Genomic DNA, 21118 nt, shown 5'->3' on the forward strand with positions numbered 1-21118 from the left:
ATTGCAATGTTGAAAAGGTGAATTTCCAAGCAACTCAAAAGGTAACATTTTTTAATTTGGGCTAGATCATGTGCTTGAATAGAATTTTCCTTAGGTTAATGAAAAGACAGGTAGCAGCAAAGTGAATCAGTGTTACCAGGTTAAGAGGGAGCAGGAGGGCGGCGCTGGGAGCTGCCTATGCAGATAGAGAATGCTGGAGTGGTGACATAGTCACCAAGCAATTGTTTATTTTTTTTTTTAAGTTTTTTTTAATGTTTATTTATTTTCAAAGGAGAGGGAGAGACAGAGCATGAGCAAGGGAAGAGCAGAGAGAAAGGGAGACACAGAATCTGAAGCAGGCTCCAGGCTCTGAGCTGTCAGCACAGAGTCTGATGTGGGGCTCGAACTCACAAACTGTGAGATCATGACCTGAGCTGAAGTTGGACGCTTACCAGCTGAGCCACCCAGGCACCCCACCAAGCAATTGTTTAAGAGAGACTTGTTTATTAGTTCTTTTTAAAATGCAGATCAAGTAATAGTTTCAAGCTGTCTCCAATAAAAGTGCAGCTCAATAAAAATACATTTTAATTTTCACAATGCTTTGTGTTAAATAAATGCAGAAGTCACAAAGGAGAGCCCCAGGCAAAGTGTGAAAGTTACAGCTGTAGAAATTAATTTACATGAAAGAACCATCGCAGCGCTTCCTTTTGAAATGGCTTGCTACTAGAAAACACAACATGGCCCAAATGTTCTGAAAGAAAGTCAAGAATTCAGACATGAGGCACTGACAGCTGCAATCATTTATTTTTCAAACTCCTGGTCATGCTATGGCATGCCTGCTAAATATGAGGTAAGATGGTAAAAGGGGGAAGAAAAAAGTTGGTGAAAGAAACAGCCAGAAGGCCTTTAGCACCTTTTCACAAACCTACTGTTCAGATGTCCTTGGATTTTAAATGAGAATGTCATTGGAAATTAATTTCATGTCAATTAAATTCCCAAAACAAATATTCCCTTTGGTGTAGCCACCTCACCTAATAAACCCAAACAAAGAGAATTTTAAAGTTTTAATTAATTATAGAAAAGACTAATTTTAAGATACATTTGTAAAACACTATGATACTAAAGTTTGAGTAGTTCAGGGCCAACTCCTTTAATTCCTTGAAAAGCTATTAACTGAGGTCCTACTATGTTTAGGGCTTCAGTGATTACCAAAGTTGAGTAAACTGTAGACCAAAGTGTCAAATTGTTTTTGCCTTCATTCTTTTACTTTGATGTATTATGACATTATCTCAAAGGAATTAGTTCCTCAGCTAAGGTCCTGACAACCATATATTTCTCCATAGAGAGAACTTCCATTAAGGGTAGGCAGGTTAACCTGAGAAGTCCTGGGCTTATGTTGTCAAGTGAGCTTTTCAGGTGCAAAGAGTCATAACTTTGTATTGCAGGAATATTTTCTCAGGAGCATCTTTTAAAAATTCTTCTATCCCATTACTTTTATTCTTCAGAGATTCATTTGGTGCTAGATTCAATTCTGTTTTTTTGTTTTTGTTTTTGTTTATTTGTTTTATGACTCTCTTAAATACTCTGGTGATATCGACACACAACACACATAGAAATATATGTAGATAGGCGTATACACACAGATATATGGATAGATAGATATACATACACACATATATAATTTCTTATACATATCTCTCTATGTTTAAAGATTTTCAAATGTTTGTAAGTTATTTCACTATTTTTATACTGGGTTTCAGATAATCCTCATCGGTTCTGAAATTTCAAATGATATATTCAGCAGAGTGTCTGTGTAGTAGATATTCTAAGACTGAAATTCTAAGACCTTACATATATGAGATTTTTGTTTGTCTAAGTCACGAGTAAAAACTTGGCCGAATATAGTGCATTTTAAAAAAATGAAACTTTTCTTACTTTTATTGTCTATTATTTCTTCTCTTAATAGTGCAGTTGTTTAAATAGACATTGATCTACACTTTCCTTTTCTTGTTGCACCACATCTGCTTTATCTTTCACCCCTCCATGGAGTGTGCAGTATTGATCATCAAAAGTGATCTCCCAATAGTAAATCCCCATTCTTTTTATTCAAGTATCATTATGCTTGATCCCTAATTCTGTATCTTCATCTTTTTTCATAATCATGTCCCTTTGGGTAATCCATTATGACCCCAAACTCAATTTTTGTAATGCAGATGTTCTTACCTCTCAATCATCCTTTTCTCAATTAATGATATAAACACTTTTCAATCACCCAGGATCAAAACCTGAATTACTCCGTTTTCCCCCACCACGATCATTTCAAATCCTTTACCAAGGCCAATTCTTTAAAAAAAAAAAAATCCATTGAAAGCATTCCTTCTAGGGTGCATGGTGGTTTGGTCACTTGAATATCCAGCTCTTGATTTCTGCTCAGGTCATGATCTCATGGTTTGTGAGATGGATCCCCATGTCGGGCTTTGTACTGACAGCATGGAGTCTGCTTGGGATTCTCTCTCTCCCACTCTCTCTGCCCCTCTCCTGCTCATGTGCGCTCTCTCTCTCTCTCTCTCTCTGTCTTTCAAAATAAATAAACTTAGAGAGAGAGGGAGAGAGAGAGAGAGAGAGAGAGAGAGAGAGAGAGCATTCCTCCTTCTTTTCCATTTGTTCCACATAGGGATGACACACAGGTCAGACTCTAATCACTTCAGGTACAGAGTTTGAAATAGTCCCAAGCTAGTTTTCTTTTATCTGTAGTTTCCCTCTCCCTAATTCTTGTATGACTAATCATAAAATTTTCTCTAGCATAATTTTGAAAAAAAACTTGCTATGGTTTCTCATTTCGTATGAAATAATGCAGCCAAAACTTCCTTAGTTGGGAACACAAAATTCTCTAAAGTCTGAGTTTAATCTACCCTTCAAGTGAATCTTTAATTCTTTCCTTTTTCCTGGCAAGTTTAGTCTATTCTTTCACTTCCAAATTTCTTAGACACTATATTTTAACCCATTTTGTATGCTCTTTTCCAGATCTACCAAGATTTTGAGTGTATTTGAGGTTTATTCACTTTTAAGGCACAATCTAATTGCCATATTGTTATTGTTAAGCTTTTCCTAAACATTTTACTTCATGGTGAAATCTGCATAATCTGACATGATATTGCATTAGTGACTAATCCATGCTGAAAATATTTTGTGTGTGATTTTAGCATCATATATGTATGTGTATTGACACATTGGTAATATGTACATTATCCTTATTATTACATTGTTTATATATGATTAACATACAATTTAACCTCATAAATCAGTTGTAAGCTCTTTGAGGAAAGTACTGTATACACCTCTTATGCTCATTAGAATAGAGCCTTGCATACAGTTGATGCTCATTTTATCCCTGCTAATGAATGGATGCTTTAAAACACATAAAACATGGAAATCATAGGCTAGTAGAGTTGATAAATTTGAAAGAAAAATGATTCACTGAATGGCTCTTTAGGATAATGCAAGACCATATAAGAAAAATTTTTCTTGAATTTCTGTTAATATTATTTACTCTTAGAGTAAATAATTCTATAGCTGAAAGCTTAGTTGTTTTTTTTATATTAACTAATTCTAGCAAGAGGAAAAGTTCCTGAATTCCTTCATGTGTGTTTGAAAATACATTAAGTGATTTTTTTTATGCATTGATTATGGGTATAAAGAAAACTGACTTAAATGTGAGAATGATGATTCTTGTCAATGGCAACACAACTCTTTAGACAGTGGATTCTTTGATGATCTCTTAAAGAGAGTTGCCATTATCACTTGAACTTGTCTCCAGAATAATTCTGAAATTCCTATATACATCCACATACCTATAATGTGCGTATACTACAAAAATTTATGATTGGAAAGAAACTCACATATCTGTTGTCCAATATATATAACATTGAAAGATTTACATTCCCTTCAGTGGAAAGTTGAGTTTCATTTGCTTATCCAATTATATTATAATAAACAATTTTTCAGGGGATTTAGATCTGCTGAAGTGAACCTTGTCAAGTAACCCATGAGTAAAGATACTTTGCTTTGAATTTCATTCTTCTATTTGTCACTGACACCTATAGATATAAGGTGCTACAAATTTTTAAGGCTTCCCACTCCATGGCACAGCATATAATGTAGTTTCAAAATATGTTCTATTAAATAAGATTCTCAGGCACTTGGGTGGCTCAGTCAATTAACCATCCTACTTTGGCTCATGTCATGATCTCACAGTTTGTGGGTTTGAGCCCCACATCAGGCTCTGTGCTGACAGCTCAGAGCCTGGAGCCGAAGTAGGATGCTTAACTGACTGATATATTTTACATATTTTGGTTGCACTATATAAATAGATAGATGGATATAATTCAAATCTTATACAGACAAATAGTCTGTTTAAGAAACCTCAGTGTAAAATCTAGTGTGGAAAGAAGACAAAGAACAGAGGGTTTAAATGGTGCTCTATTGAAACGGTGACATTTCATCTGATAGACTACTTCTCTTCCACACAGGTGCTGAAAGGCTTTGTTTGAATGTGAATCAACTATTGGCCTAAGTTACTGGTAACCAACAGGGGAGTTTCTCCCAGCTGTGAGTTTAGATAGACACTCTGGTAACCCTATCTTCAGGTTGCCTCCAGTGATGTGGTGATTGTAATTTGTCAGTGTGAAAAGACTGAGCCATACATACCGATGAGACTAAGAACTACATACCCCATAATCCACAGCCAAGTGCAGAGAAAACTTTAGTGATGAATGACACCAGGTCTTGGCTCCAGAGGAACTTGGAGATTATTGGGGAAGAATGATGTGAAAAAGGAAAATTAAAAGCAAGGTGTTAAATGCTACCAACTCAATATAAACAAAGCACCAAAAGCCAACAAAAGATAAAAACCACGATCTTTGCCTGATGGGAATGAAGTTGTGAAATTATCCTCTAACCAGACATAGAGAACCCAGTCAATGTATGCAAAATCATATTTACAATTGTGGATGTAAGAAAGGTGTTAGGAACTGTAAACAGAATTTTTAGAGACCCCTTCATGAAACTTGTGGCTTGAAAGTATTAGAAATGAGTGCTCGATGATTGATTCAGGTAGAAACCACCAGTGGAGTTCTTACTGTGTGAATGGAATAAACTATGTCAAATAATTTGTGTAAGTATAGGCATCAGCTGAGGATAGTCTTTGTAAAGTACTTAATATACCAATTCAGTCTGTATTTCTCTATACCTTTTATCTTCTACCAGTGTTAATTTCCACTTACTTGCATGTTAAAAGCCTGTAATTCTTCCTTTGTTCTGGGGAGCTCAATTCTCTTTAAAATATGAGCTGCTTCTAGCAGCAATAGTCACAGGGAAATAAAAGCATGGATATTAAAACAGTGGATTTGGAAGACAAGAATGAGAAAGAGATGCTGTAGAAGAAAAAACATGACAGTGCTTTGCACTGTCTCCAGGGTAAAAATGAAAGTAGTTCATTAACATGTACTTAGATAATAGTACATTCTTATAGTGCATATTTAAATTTGGATTTGAAAAAAAAAATCTACCTACATCACAAGATTTTGCATCATCTAAAAGAAAATCTTAATTGGTCCATCTGGCATTTGAAATAATGCTCTACTTATTATAAAGCAGGTGTTAGACATTTTTGAATATTCTATCCTTAATTAAAGCTTAAAGAAAGTAAGATTACATTTTCTATTTTAAAAGTTAAAAATCTAAAGTTACTAGACATGAATAACAAAATATATGGAATTATATGATTTTTCAGATTAGATTACTAATTATTAGATATTATTTCTTGAACTTTAATTTTTAACCTACTTTTGTTTTGAATTTGAGAAATGTAATAGATAAGAGTCAATGTCTGGAAGTCATTTATATTCAAACTTTATTTATCCTAGTTGAGAAATTCAGTATATTCTTCAGTGTGATGTGGTTTAGTAAGCACTTTTGAAGAGAGTTCACCATAGATTTGACTCTAGTTTTAGGGACTTTTTCCAAAGACATCGAATCTATCACTTGATACCTCAAAGGAAAATGCGTTTAAAAATGTGCAGCCTTTATTAATAAATAGATGCTTTTTAAAATAGTTCTCTTGGGGGCACCTGGGTGGCTCAATCTTTAAGCGTCCAATTTTGGCTTGCGTCATGATCTCACGGTTTGAGCTATGTGCTGACAGTGCAGAGCCTGCTTGGGATTCTTTCTTTCTTCCTCTCTCTCTGTTTCTTCCCCACTCACTCATTCTCTCTCAAAATAAATAAATAAACTTTAAAAAATTCCCTTGGGATCCTTTAAGATTAGATTCTGCCTCAGTTTGCCAGAATTTTGAAGAGTTTAGTGATCTTGAAAATCTATACTATTCGTATAAAAAGGAACATCAACTTGGTTTGAGTCTTTCTTAAGGCCTATATGAAGAAGATCATAAAGACTGAGGAATATAATAGTACTAATTAGGGTATACAACAGGTTAAACAACACAGTGTAAGGAGTGTCTGTGAATCAAATCTAAGAAGACTGAAAGCTTGAGTGGACATCTCTAGGGTTATTTTTTTTAAGTTTATTTATTTTGAGAGAGAGAATAAGAGTGCAAGTGCATGAGTCGGGGAAGGACAGAGAGAGCAAGAGAATCCCAAGCAGGCTGTGTGCTGTCAGTGCAGAGCCCCACGCAGGGCTTGAACTCATGAACCAAACCATGAATCATGACCTGAGCTGAAACCAAGAGCCAGACAACTGACTGAACTACCCATGTGCCCCTCTAGGGTTATTTTTGACACACTCTATTCAAAACATCTATTAATGTTTAGTTTAAAAAATGGAATTAAAGAAGGAACCAGTTCCTATGTTGAACAATTGAAACACTCCAGCTCTACTTGTGTGCATGAATTCTCTCCACAAATTGGCTCTGGAGGGGTACCTGAGTGGCTCAGTCAGTCAAGCCTTTGACCTTTGAATTTGGCTCAGGTCATGGTCTCATGGTTCTTGAGATCACCCCTGGGTCGGGCTCTTTACTGACTGTGCAGAGCCTTCTTAAGATTCTCCCTCCCCCTCTCTATCTGCCTCTCCCCCTCTTATGCTCTGTCTCTCTCTCAAAATAAACAAAAATTAAAAAAAAAAATTGGCTCTGTATTCTAAAAAGGAACTGGAAGCTCCCATCAGTGTTTTTGGATGTCAGAGAAAAAATGAAAAAAACTGATACTCTGAGAAATAAAATAAACCATGTATCAAATTTGTATATAATATAAAAATGGCATTATTAATTTAGGCTAGATGATGCAATTAAAATTCAAAATAATTTCAGTAGGCTTTCAAAATTTAATAAAGACTGTAGATTGTAAGTAATGACAGCAAAAATACAGAATTAGGAAAGAAGTAGCTCAAAAGAATCTTATAGGAATAATATGCAGAAGGGTTGAAGTCAGTTTGACTAGTTCATAATAATTAAATGAATATTTGTTGATAAGAAAAGCACTTTGCTAAGTGTCTTAAAAAATACAAAAATGAGACTGCTTTAGTCTTTAAAGGAATATACATATGTATAAATGATTTATTTGCACCGATATTCATAAATAAAATACACAGTATGTGTCATTTGATTGATTGAATGAACTAAAGTTAAATCAATGAATGGAGACACATGACAAAATTAATTCTATTTTAAGAGAATTTTTCACAGAAAGTTAACTTTATGATGGAACTTAAAAAATAGTATTTAAAAAATTAGATATAAAATAGTACTCTAGACAAAGCTCTGTCCAATAGAATGTTCTGTGATGATATAAATATTTTATAATTATTATCTATTATGGTAGCCACATAGTTCTCAGTTGAGAACTTGAAGTGTTTGAACTGAATTTTTAAACTTATTTAATTTTTATTAATTTAGATTTAATGGCTACCATGTTGAACAACACCACTCTAGGCAGAGAAACCAGCATGAGCAGATGCACTGAAGATTGAGAGCATATGGGAACTTGCTTTGGAGATGGCCACTTCTCTGGTCTGACAGGAACAACGTTAAATGATAAAGTATAAGGTAAGATTGAAAGAAAATACCTCAGTAGTGATGAAATTTGAAGTGGGGTTCGTGAGCAAACGGCCAAGGAAGAATTCTCAAGATGTTGTTGGTGCAAAAAGGTGATTTTATTAAAGCATGGGGACAGGACCCGTGAGCAGAAAGAGCAACACTGGCGTTGTGAGGAGCAACTGATTATGTTCTTTCAAGTTTGTGGAGGGAGGGGAGGTATTGATACCATTGGTCTCCAAGGAATTTCTGGATGTTGAAAGCAGGGTCTCACAGGACCCTGAAGATGTACTATTGTGAAGATAAGGTTGCTTTAGTCTTTAAGGAAATGTAAACATTAAGGCATTAAGGCAACCATAGACGTCTTGGGGAGTGTTATACGCTGCAGGTCTCTGACATCTATCAATGGGCTGCAGTCTGTAAGGGAAATTAATTTAAACTACATTTTTCTACATTGCCTTTGTTTCCCTCATCAGTAAGATTTTGGAAGATTTTGCCTATTAGGCCATTATAGATGAGGCAGTGAAAATTTATGAGCAGGTTTGAGTAAAGGCCAACCCAGTGTTTTAGGAAGAAAAGTGGTGGCAGTGTGAGTCAAACCAAAGTGATCAGAAAAGTGGTTACTATAAATGTTTATACGAGTGGTTTTGAGATATTATACTAAGACAAAGGAAGAAAAGATAAAAAGGACAATCGCAAAAAGGACAATTCAGAGATATATGTCTCATATTGCCTTAATTTGTTTCCCCAAACTAAGGAGGGAACATGTGAGTAAAAATTACAAGTGCAAGTGGCCATTTTTGAGGGTTGCTGGAAGAAGGAGGAAAGTGACCAGGGAAAAGATGGCAGCAGGTATTAGGTGTGTGACTAGGCCAGCAATCCATCCAGATGGGTGGCTGAAGTTCATGACTACAGGAAGACTCTGGGGATGGTATAGAATGCATGCCTCAAAATTATCTCAACAAAAGAGTAAGGGCACTGAGACATTTATACACAATTGCCGTCAATCTCTGGTTGAGGGCTATTTCCAGGGGATGTTAATTACCCAGGACTTGTGGCCTATTGCATGCTTGGATGGAACAGTTTTCCATCAGGAAAAACAAAAAACAAAAAACAAAAAAAAAAACAAAACAAAACCCCTCAAGAATAGAAATGCAGATAATGGGATTTGGAAGCCTTCAGGAATATAATGAAATGGTACCATCTAAAGGATGTAGTCAAGGCTCTGACAAGTGTCTATTATACATATGAACATCATGCTGGGTATGCCACAGGTTTTATAAAATGTCTAAATATCTGTAAACATACTAACAGGTTTACTTCTTAAATATGAAGGTAGATGGTATTCAAGTAAAAAAATCTAAGAATGATAAATACATTTATATTAGAAAAGAAATATGTATGTAGAATACTAACACGTATTTAGTCAAAAAAACATAGATGAGATAACAGACCAGTCCCAATTGAAGCAAACTGTGTTGTTTTTGGAGCCAGTGGCTCTCAGAAAGTTTTCCATGGCTCTTTGGTGTCCTGCCAAGTTTTCACAGTGTGTTCCACTTTTGATAAATATGTGAGGTTTACTGTTGCTATAATTGAGTATATATTCTGTTATGACAATATCCAGTGAGCTGAAAAGTGAGAGATCAGACATAGCATACTGTGAAGCCAGAAACTTGAAAATGTCTTTATTTTATATAACATTTGAGAACTCTACTCCATGAACATAGGCAAGAATTCGGTCAGTGAAATAAAGATTTTAACTTAAACTCTGACACAGTATAAGACAGTCCAGCTTAATGATTAGGTAACTGAAGATGCTTTTATAGACACCAGGAGTTTTTGTGGCTCTGTAGCAATGACAGTATTTTATTTATTCCTAATATTTTGATGTGATTTGAATCCCTTTATCACTTTGTCACCAGAACTGTAATATTCTAAACTGTACCAGTAAAAAAACAAAATGAAACAAAAACAGTTTGAGAAATGTGGGCTACTATGGGATATGTGTATGTGTGTTATGCAAATGAATCATTAAGTTATTGTGAATTTTTAAATGAATATTAATAACTTTAAAAATATTTTTATTTTTGAGTGCACAGTAGGTAAAGCAGAGATTTTCTTAACTTGGTTACTGTTGATTTTACCAACAGACACAGAAATGTTAGTAAGATACATTCATTACAAGTTAGTTGTGGAATGATGGTCAGTACAGGTCTTACACTGTCAAAAATACAATTAATAACCAGGGGCTTACCTCTTGCAAGTAGTATATTTTCTAGGGAATCAAAGTTATTTTGCTAAAAGTTAGATGGTAAATAGATTTTTTATTATAATATATGAGTCATGATTCATTATTGGTTATTAATACTGCTGATCTGGCACTTTCTGTGTCAACTCTGTGTAGAGGTGGGTAGTCTTCTACTGATATTAGGTGCTTCATTTTTCTGCATAAATTTACTCACAATTCATTGGTTATTAATGCATGTTTCTGCCTTTAACATGGAATGTTGAGAAAGTGTGCTTCAAAAATATCTCAAACAAGGGGTGCCTGGGTGGCTCAGTCAGTTAAGCGTCCGACTTTGGCTCAGGTCATGATCTCGTGGTCTGTGGGTTTGAGCCCCGCGTCAGGCTCTGTGCTGACAGCTCAGAGCCTGGAGACTGTTTCAGATTCTGTGTCTCCCTCTTTCTCTGACCCTCCCCTGTTCATGCTCTCTCTCTCTCTGTCTCAAAAATAAATAAATGTTAAAAAAAAAAAAACTCAAACAAGCAAAAAAAATCTCAAACTTACTGCATATCAATAACCACCAAAATTTTAATTGGTCTAAATACTATGTATGAAAGATGGCTTGAAGATGTAGGTACATTTTTCTCCATGTCGTCTAAATGTCAGTCATTTATTTACCACATTCACATTTTTGCCATATCCAACTACCACCTGTACTTAGTATAATTCTTTAAAATAGCTCTATTTATTTATATGAATTTATTTTAAAAGGAAATGTATGTCACTACTGAAAATGGACCATGAAGTTAATTTACTAAGTAAAAAGGCAATTTGTAAAAAATATAAAACACTACTACATTTAAAATTAAAATTAAAATTAAATCAATTTCATATAAATAAAAACAAATTTATTCAAGCTATAAAATAAAGTACCTGAAAATATGTAACTAAATGAGAAGAATGTAATTATTTATGACTGGTCAATAACAAGTGAGATAATCCATTTGATGTGCTTAGATTAAGAAAAAACATAATGTATTCAATATGGGCCATTCTTGCCTTTTTTATTTGTTTGTTATTAATTAATCAGCATTAAGAATTACATGTTTATGTTGTTGAATAGGACAAAGACATTAACTCCCACTCCCTTCTCTGATGTTGTTTGGTTCCTAAAAAAATCCCAAGAATTAGGATTCTTAGCTTAGAATTCCTAAAAAGCTTAGTCTCTATTGATTCAAAAAGCTGTCTAAAGTGATCTTCAAAATCTTATTCTATATGTATCAGTTTAATAGGAAATGTCTGCAAAATAAAGGTAAATGTAGTTTACCTATTCAGTACTACAATCTGGTTTGGGAATATATAAAGGAATTTTAATACTGCCTTTATTAGGTATTACAAGAGTCTCTTTTAATGTTCAAAATCTTTTTTTAAATACATTTTTAATGTGTATTTATTTTTGAGAGAGAGAGAGAGATAGATAGATAGAGAGAGAGAGATAGCATGAGCAGGGGAGGGGCAGAGAGAGGGAGACACAGAATTCAAAGCAGGCTCCAGATCTGAGCTGTCAGCACAGAGCCTGACGTGGGACTCGAACTCACGAACCACGAGTTCGTGACCCAAGCCGAAGTCGGATACTCAACCGACTGAGCCACCCAGGCACCCCTAATGTTCAAAATCTTAAAAAAAAATTTTTTTTAATGTTTTATTTATTTTTGAAAGAGAGAGAGAGACAGAGCACAAGCGGGGGAGGGGCAGAGACAGAGAGGGAGACACAGAATCCAAGGCAGGCTCCAGGCTCTGAGCTGTCAGCACAGAGCCCAACACAGGATTTGAACCTGGGAACAGTAAGATCATGACCAGAGCTGAAGTTGGACGCCCAACCAGCTAAGCCACCCAGGTACCCCAATGTTCAAATATTTTTAATGAATTTTTCTAGAAGTTATCCAGACAAGAAAATGATCCAAATTCTCATAGTCAAATAAGCTCCTAAGGTGGATGATTTTTCATCTTTACATATTCTTTCCTTTTTCTTTAGCCATTGATCTTCCCAGTGTTTCCTGTATGTATGATTGTGCAACATTGGACTTGTATTTCCAGGCCTCCTTTGTAGCTAGATTTGCTATTTTGACTATTCTGATCAGTGGAATCCATGTGGAAGAAAAGGTATATTTAACTTCCAGAAAATGTACTTAAAGAGAGAAGAAATGTCCTTTCTCTGTATTTTTTCTCCTTCCTTCTGGCTGGCATGCAGATGTGATAGTTTGAGCTAGACTAGCTGTCTTGGACTATGAGATGGAAGCCATGATTCAAAAATGATCGGAGAGGAACCAGAAGCTGGAATTACAAAGTAAAGGAAGCCAAAACCTATGCTGGATTTCCCTTTCCCCTTCCTTCCAGCACCCCTTTCTTCTTTTTTTTTAAATATGAAATTTATTGTCAAATTGGTTTCCATACAACACCCAATGCTCATCCCAACAGGTGCCCTCCTCAATTGCCCATCACCTACTTGCCCCTCCCTCCCACCCCCATCAACCCTCAGTTTATTCTCAGTTTTTAAAAACCTCTTATGGTTTGCTTCCCTCCCTCTCTAACTTTTTTTTCCCCCTTCCCCTCCCCCATGGTCTTCTGTTAAGTTTCTCAGGATCCACATAAGAGTGAAAACATATGGTATCTGTCTTTCTCTGTATGACTTCTTTCACTTAGCATCACACTCTCCAGTTCCATTCACATTGCTACAAAAGGCCATATTTCATTCTTTCTCATTGCCACGTAGTATTCCATTGTGTATATAAACCACAATGCCTTTATCCATTCATCAGTTGATGGACACTTAAGCTCTTTTCATAATTTGGCTATTGTTGAAAGTGCTGCTATAAACATTGGGGTACCTCTTTCTAGCTCATCTCAAAGTAACACAGTTTTAATTTGCTTCTGTAACATGAAGGTGAAGGTATCAGATGGTGGTTATATGAACTTCAAGTCTCTGCTGTTTCTTTGGTTTCAGTTCTCCAGTCTAGAAGGTGATGCATATGGTGTTCTCTTGCATTAAGTCTCTGCTGTTTAGGCTTAAAATGCAAGCAGGGCATGTATTCCTTCCAGCAGTAGTAGCTTCACTGTTAACTTGTTTGGGTCTAGAAGTGTTCTTCATCTGTAAATATGATTTAAAATCTAAGCCATGAATGTTTTATTTATTAAGACAAAAGGTATACATGAAAAAAAATGGTTTGAAAAAGACTCTACATCTTTCTTATTGATAACCGGGAAGTACACAGACCAACAACTTTCTGCCTACATTTATGCATGAGAAAAGTAAGCATTTATTTTTAGCCAATATTATTTTTATGTTTTCCATCACTAAGATTAAGTCAGACAATTGCAAGAGGAACAACTTCCTTTCCATTTTGCAATTATTTCCTACACAGAGGTGTGTAGTTGGAATTTTGATATAAACTTGCCTTAAGAGGTAAAGTAAGATTTAACGAATGGCCAAATTATATCTGTAATATATATACATGTCAGGGTCTATTACTTTTATGTGAGTGGTCATGTAGATTCAAGATTTCATCTAAAAAATTACAAGGATCTTCTTACAAGTTGAATAGATATACGAGAGCATTTCCTATGGAAACCCAAAGAACTTCAGTATGGAAAAAACAGTTGTTCACTCTTACTGCCCATATTTCTACAGAGCTGAGAAACAAAAAATTCAGGAGGCTTCCTTTTGTGTTTTTGGAATCTGTAGAAGTTTTATTATATATTGTGTTATTTCTATTAACTCTTCATGCCTAGTTTACATTATGGATTTCTTGCATATGTGATAAGGAGTAGATTTTTGTAGATTCAGATGCAAGAGCTTAAATACATGGGACTCTTATAGTAACAGTGGCTTGGCTACCCACTCTAAGTGACCACTAAAGTACTCCCAGACTATACTATTAATTGTTATGATACTATCAATACAATGATTTGCTAATATTCCGGGTATAACCTAAATGTGTTATAGCATAATTCAGAAAAAAAAAATGATGTTGAATGAGATAAAATAATATTCTTGGAGTTCTGTGGTCACAAAGACATTCTCTCAGTCTTAACCGTTTAGGGTCCAGCATGCTAAGATTTTGCTTTGACTCATTCTAATCAGAAGCAGTGACAAACAACCCGGTCAGTGACTTTTAAGCACAGAGTTTAATTCTTGCTCATTCTACTGTCTATCATGTCTTTTTCACTTAGAACCAAGGATAACAGTATAACCTTTACCTAGGACACTGCTATTCTCTTGGTAGAATGAAAAAGATAAATGACAAACCATAGCCTGGTTCTTAAAGGTTTGGTCAGAAATGACACACTTCACAATCACTCACATTTTTTTTTAACCAAAGCAGTGCAAATGGATAGACCTAAATTCAGTGACATTGGGAAATATAATCCTCCCCAAAAGAACAGCATTGTAAATAGGGAAGAAGGTGTCTAAAGATCTATCCTGAGATCTAATCACTCTCATACCAAGGGGATGCTTCAGTCATATCTCCTTGACAACATCATAACTGAATGTCTGGGTCACTAGGCTAATGATTTTGCTAGGAAGGAAGTCCTTGTCTAGGGAAGGTTCTTAATGGTGTGCTCCTGGCTAAAGAATTCTTATAACAAATAAAAACAGAATGTATGGATTTATGAGGTATGGCTCCCTGGAAAATAACACACTAGCTAGTGGGAAATTGGAGATGTTTCATAAAAGTAATGCTCCCTGATATCTGAGTTAATAACTTATGTACCTCAGTTAGAGATCTTGTCTATTCTTGGCCAAGAGTGAATGTCCACCATGGAAAAGGAAGAACCCAGGGAGCTGCTCAGCATGTCTCAGAAGTCTCTTTGTTTTATCTGGTCTCTTGATTATCTGTATCCTTGAAATTATTAGCAGAACCTGATTTTGTGTATGATACCTGACCCATTTGAGTATAATTTGACATTTCACCCCTTTGTGTTACTCAACAAAACATATGGCCAAGCCTGATATCAGTGCAATGAAGGGGAAGCAAATATTTTGAACACTAATGTAATCAACCATGCTTATTGTGCTTATAGATATATTTAGATTCTTCTAATATTCTTCTTCTCTGTATTCTTCTTCTAATATTCTTCTTCTCTTTTTTAAAATGCTTTTCTGTGTCATCTGGGTGGCTCATTCAGTTAAGCATATGTGTCTTGATTTCGTCTCAGATTGTGATCTCACAATCGTGAGACTGAGCCTCGATCCTGAGACTGAGCCCCGCCTAGGGCTCCACACTGGGCATGGAGTCTCTTTAAAATTCTCTCTCCCTCTTCCTTTGCCCCTGCCCAACTTATATGTACATACTCTCTCTCAAAAAATATATATGTATACATAAAAAATTAAAATACTTTTCATTGTGTGCATGTTTTCCTTTTGCTTTCTGTTTGATCAATATTCATTCCTGTTAATATTGGTTTGGAATATATATTTTATTTCTGGGATTTGTTTGGAATATATGTTTTATTTCTGGGATTTGTTTGGAATTTATATTTTATTTCTGGGATTTACTGGCAACCAGTGATTTTTTTTTTTTACTGTTTTCGTAATTTTACCTTTTCTAGAATGTGCTATAGTTAGAATCGTTTAGTATTTAGCCTTTTCAGACTGGCTACTTTCACTTAGTAATGTGCCTTTTCTTATAAGGACACTAATCCCATAGAACCAGAGCTCCACCTTAATGATCTCATTTAATCTAGTCATTTTCTTAAAGGCCTAATCACATGATGGGTATTGTTAGGACTTCAGTGTGTGATTGATGGGGTCCACAATTCAGTCCATAGCAATTATCCTTTTTCTATTGATTTGCCTCTGCTTCTTTGTCAAAGATCAGTTGACTATATTTGTGTAGGTGTTTTCTGGGATCTCTTGTCTATTGCATTGATCTATTTGCCTATTCTTTGGCCAGTACCACACTGTCTTGATTACTGTAGCTTTTTAGTAAGTCTGAAAGTTGGATAATATATGCATATGTATAATATATATGGCATATATGTGACATTTATAATATATAATATACAACATATTATATATTATATAATATGCAACATATATAACCTCCATAAAAGATATGGATGTGTGTATATATTGCCTATTTCTCATGGTATGTGCTTTCTAGTTGTTTGCTTATTACATATAATTTACTTCTTTGATTATTTCTAGTTCTTTGTGTGTATGTGTGTGTGCGTGTGTGTGTGTGTGTGTGTGTGTGTGTGTGTTTTGTTTTGCTTTTTACTTGACCTGCTAGGTTTTCAGATGCATGTAAAACCTCCAATTAATATTGATTTGTCTATTTCTATATGTTCATTATTATGTGTAAATAGCTCAAGGCTGTAATTCTACTTGCATTTACAGTTATAATTATTATATCTTCTTGAATCATTATTTATTTTTTCTACCAAATAAGCTCTTTTTGTCTTTTATATTTTTTATTTTATAATATATTTCCATTGATATTAAAATTCCCCTTTTTAGGGGCACCTTTCAAGCCCCACGTTAGACTCTGTGCCAACAGTTCAGTGCCTGGAGCCTGCTTCAGATTCTATGTCTCCCTCTCTCTGTCCTTCCCCTGCTCAACTCTGTCTGTCTCTCAAAAGTAAATAAACATTAAAAAAATAAATAAAGTAAAATAAAATTCCCTTTTTTACTCTTATATTTCCCCTACATGGACACAACACATTTGCCTTTTTTTTTCTTGGGTGCTTTTTTACAGTTTTTATGTTAAGTTTAAGACTTCTCAGATTCCTTCTAGTTTTTTATAAGATTAAACTTACACAAGGGAGAGAGAACCCCATGATATTTTATTGTCCTAACAAGTACTAGAAGAAAATAATTCAGTAATTCTGTTTTCACTTATATAACCCATTTTACAATGTATCATACTTTTTTTTTTTTTTTTTTTTTAGTTTTCAGTGACAGTAAATGCATTAATCAGCGATCTTCAAAGAAACAGAACCAACAAGATAGATAGATGGATGGATGGATGGATGGATGGATAGATTTATTTTTAGAGGGAATATAGATTCATATATAGAGAGATGTAGAAAGAATTTGTGTGTGTGTGTGTGTGTGTGTGTGTGTGTGTGTGTGTGTATGTGTGTATTCATCCTAAGATATTCGTTTATTATAAGGTATCATACAGAGACTTATTATAAGTAAGATACTGGCTCATGCAATTATGGAGTCTGAGAAGTTCGACAATCTGCTGTCTGTAAGCTAGAGACCTAGGAAGGCTAGTGGTATATTTCTAAAGCGAGAGAGCCAGCGTGCTGATGGTCTGAGTCGCAAGGTCTGAGAACCAGGAGTGCCAAGGGGAGGAGGAGAATGATATCTCAATTCAAGTAGTCAGGTGATAGAGAGAGAGAGGGGGGGGGAGAGAGAGAGAGAGAGAGAGAGGGAGAGAGAGAGAGAGAGGGAGAGAGAGAGAGAGAGAGAATCCTCCCTTCTGCCACCTTTTTATTTTATTGAGACCCTCAACATAACAGATCACTTAGTCTGCCAGTTCAAATGCTAATCTTTTTCAGAAGGATTCTCATATTCACACCCAGAAATAATGCCTAACCAGACATGTAGTTATCCCATGATCTAGTCAAGGTGACATGAAATTGATTATCACACTAAATATATGTATTTGTGTATGTGTGTGTATGTACAAGTATAATTCCTAGAAGCCATATATGCTTGTTTCTACTCTGTCTTTTCTTTGTTTCATATGGTGTGATCTGGCATTATTTTTTGTAAACCATATTTTATTCTTTAAGCATTTTAAATAGACTTATTTTAAATGGTCTTTAAAAATGTTTGCCTGCACTATTATCATGCTAATTCTTTTTAAATGTGTGTAACAGCTTTCCATTATGATGGCCCATTTTTTTCTGTGTTTTTAAATTTTAAATGGTAAGTTTATTTTCAGAACACATTGTTTTCTGAATGAATATTACGTTTTGGGGTTGCGAGATTATTTCTGCAAAGCACATTTACATTTGCCTCTACTGGTGTCCTGTTGGTTTTGCTACTTCTAGAACAGTTTTTATGTTGAATCTTTATTTGGGTTGTTGCTGTATTCTCACACTCATAAATGGTGCCTTCTAGTTTTGTCATCTCATGAGTTATTCTTTTATTCGTAGAATCTTATGAAGGTGATAGAATTTTTTTTGCCATGTTTTGTTCCAGTAAGTAATTATTTTTGTCTCCCATTGGTGAAAAGAACAGTCGTTTGATGCTCTTGGCTTTATAAAATGCGTTCTTTGTTCTCTGTCTAGCTTGGGCTTGGGGCTGCCACTCTTGTAGGCATTATAATCTCAGCCACACACCTTAAAGTTGATATATGAACTATCCCACATCAGCCATTATGGCGATTCCCACTGATGACTCTGGCTTTAAATTCCTTATATTTTCATGACACCTAAAGAATATTTTTTTCCTTCCATGTCAGCTATTCCTATAATTCTTTAATTTTATATTTTATTCAATATCCCTATATGTTTAGAGTGCAAAAAGTGGCATATCAGTGACAGGTTGTTCTACAATATTTACCAGATGGCCTAAGAATACAATGTTTTTGTTAGAGTGGACTCCAGTGCTTTACTCTTTTAGAACTAGTGCTAAGATTATTTCAGATTTATGTCATTCAAAAGAAGATAGTACTATTACTAAACAGGTAAGAAATTATGTGTTTATTTTATTCCAGTTACTTTCAAATAAATTATATATATATATATATATTATATCAACTCAGTAAAGTAAGTATATTAGATAAGTAAGGGAATTGAAATGTAGAAAATTAATTTGTTTAAGTCACTATAAAATTCATAGAGGATCTATAGTCTCATTCTGGATTCTGAGACCTCAAAAACAGTATGCCAAAGCAATACTGAACTAATACCTATATCACCCCCCCACAAAAAAATTATAGCATGATTTGTTAAAATGCTAGAAACAGCAGAATTCCAGAAGGTTCAATAGCATACAAAATCATAATTGCTAAAGTTAGCAATTGACATTCATAACTGCTTATAGCATTCATGTTTTACTTAGGAAAACAGAAATTATTTTATTTTACTCTTCATAGTAATAATTATGGCTTAACTTGGTATAGTGCAATGCACATAGTTTGACCTTGTTTAGTGTATTTTTTATAAAAACGAAGAGAAAACATAAATAATAACATGAATTTCTACGTATCAGAGATCATTTTAATGTTCTTAATTAAAGAGTGATTCCTTGGGGCACCTGGGTGTCTCAGTCAGTTAAGCGTCCGATTTCGGCTCAGGTCATGATCTCGCAGTCTGTGAGTTCGAACCCCACATTGGGCTCTGTGCTGACAGCACAGAGACTGGAGCCTGCTTTGGATTCTGTGTTTCCCTCTCTCTGCACCTTCCCCACTCACACTCTGTCTGTTTCTCTCTTTCAAAAATAAATAAACATTAAAAAAAAAATAAAGAGTGATTCCTTGAAACAGTAAATGTTAAATGATATTCTACAGAATCAAAACCTATGTAAAAAATTTAAACCTAGAATATCTGAAATAAAATAATTTTTGGAAAAATACTTAAAATGTATTTATTACTATTTCATTTAAAATCTGCTACAGAGTTATACAAAAAATTTTGGGTAGTGCAACTCAAAAAACTAACATCTTTCGGGAGATGATTTTCAATTCCTACTTAACATTTTGAAATATAGTCCTCATAATGTTCACAACTTGTCATCAACTCATGTGATGATGGTACATGATCAAATTTATACATTTGTGGTGTCCACAGTTGGTTAAAAATAGATAGTTTTTAAGAGAGGCTTTATTCTGAGTCTAGTTTTTCCCTAACCCTTATTCAAGGAGGCTTAAATTCTACCAAAAACAATCTAAAAGAAAAGGTTTTTTCCTCATCAAGAAACCAGTCTCACTATTTTAATCCACATGTCTATAACTGGATTTAAACCAGTTTAAACAAAAGTCTATAATGTAATAGATTATGTTATAATCTTAAGTATGAAGGCCCAGCAATGTTATACGATTCATACAATAGATTTGGATGAAAATGGTACCACTTGGAGTTGAGCAGATCACAAGCTACATATACAGTGTTCAAGGCAACCTTGCATGAAGGAAAGTCTATTTACAGTAACCTACAAGAAGAAAACAAAGAGAATGAATATGAAGACATAACAACACTGTTGATGGCTATGGTACTGTGATTAAGGAGAATCATTTCATTTATTTATTAGGAAATATTGGAAAAATAGAGAAACTATCCAGACCAAACTCTGGCTGTGGACCATTTAATGTTCTCAGTTCTACCACCTCCTCTAGGACAGACACTAAGGTTGTCCATACTGTATGAGAGTGGTATTCAGTTTGGGGCTTCTGAGGCTGGTTCAGATTGTTGAATCTGTGCTAGGTGGTTTGCACATATGTTCTGATGTAATCATCATGACAAGCATGAGAAGCATTTTCATGAGCTCTGTATAATTGCTAAGAAAGCTGAAATTTAGGAATATTAAGGCCTTTCTCATGTTTTGGTGTCTGGGTTTGCCCCAGTATCTGTTCTTCCTGCTATGCTTCCTACTATGCACTCATGAGAATTTGAAGAATTAGTTGGTTTCGCTTTCACCTAATGTGTTGTGAAAACATAATATAGATATGCTATAATTAATATTTACAGTTTTTTGGTAAAATAAGTTCATCTTTTATACTGATGTCACTTTTTTTTTCAGTTATTCCTTATGCCTTTGCTCGTTCAAACTCACTTTTATGTAATTTATATCTAAACTCTTCTAAAGCAAGCAATATGTACTTGTCACAAACCATTTCTTTGCCACTCCCTTC

At 34.7% G+C, this 21118-nt stretch overlaps 1 long non-coding RNA gene across 1 annotated transcript in view; it reads left to right on the plus strand.

The window, feature by feature from the left end:
- LOC128775591 (uncharacterized) overlaps window positions 1–8120 on the plus strand; it is a 273094-nt gene extending 264974 nt beyond the window's left edge. The window contains exon 5 of the long non-coding RNA XR_008420416.1: window positions 7886–8120. This is a non-coding gene — a long non-coding RNA (uncharacterized LOC128775591). The remainder of the gene's footprint in view (window positions 1–7885) is intronic.
- Window positions 8121–21118: the final 12998 nt, after the last annotated feature.

This window comes from Panthera pardus, unplaced genomic scaffold, assembly GCF_024362965.1.
Source record: "Panthera pardus isolate Hobbes unplaced genomic scaffold, ASM2436296v1 HiC_scaffold_8, whole genome shotgun sequence".
In the NCBI taxonomy this organism is placed as follows: Eukaryota; Metazoa; Chordata; class Mammalia; order Carnivora; family Felidae; genus Panthera; species Panthera pardus.